Below are 872 nucleotides of genomic sequence, written 5' to 3'. Positions count from 1 at the left end.
GGCGGCGGCGGCGGCGGCGGCGGCCGGCGCGGGACTGACAGCCCCAGGCCCCGCCTCCAGGCCCTGGGCCCCGCCCCCTCCGCGGCCGCACGGCCGGCCCCGCCTCCTCCGCCCACCGCTGGGGTCAAGCTCGGTCCACCGGCCCGGAGGGCGGGGCCCCTCGCTTCCGATTGGTCCGGGAGCTAACCGCCCCGCCCACTCCCCACCCCCTCCTTGGCGGCGAAGCGGCGCGTGCGCGGTGGCTGCGATGGGCAACGCGTAAGTGCTGAGTGCTGGCGTTCTGGGTCCGCTACAGCTGGTATTGGGCATCCTTCCTTATCCGGAACGACTGAGAACCTTGGGTGACCTGAAGAACCAGGAGTCAGACTCAGACTTCACGGTGAATTTTCTTTATTCACCTGTGAACGAATCTGCGGGAAAAAAAGTCAAACCGGAATGAGCCAGGCTCTAACTACAGGAGACCGCGAAACTATGAACTACAGAAAACGAACCGCTGGCCCGGACGTATCTGCGACAGGTCTAGGGGTGCTTTATCCACGCGCTGGATTCGCTCCCTGGTCAACAAGTGTGATGGGTGTGCAGAAGGCCCAGTAGTTGTGAAGCGAGGTTAGGACATTAAGGTTGTGCCGACAGAGGACGTGAGAGGGATGTTGAAGAAAGTAGCCTCTCTCCAGCGCCTACTTCCTTCTCCCCACCCCCCCCAACCCCTGTATATCTCACGGCTCCCTCTGCGGCTCCCGCCACCCTCAGCCTGTAAATAAGACCAAGACTCTTCCAAAAAGAATCAACTGAGACCCAGAAATTCCACTCCTAAGTATTACTCAAGGGAAACATATATCTACACAAAAACTTGTCCACAAATGTCGTAGCAT

This window comes from Monodon monoceros, unplaced genomic scaffold (assembly GCF_005190385.1).
Source record: "Monodon monoceros isolate NGI ecotype Baffin Bay Population unplaced genomic scaffold, NGI_Narwhal_1 Super_Scaffold_18, whole genome shotgun sequence".
Taxonomy (NCBI): Eukaryota; Metazoa; Chordata; class Mammalia; order Artiodactyla; family Monodontidae; genus Monodon; species Monodon monoceros.
This window is presented reverse-complemented; position numbering follows the sequence as displayed.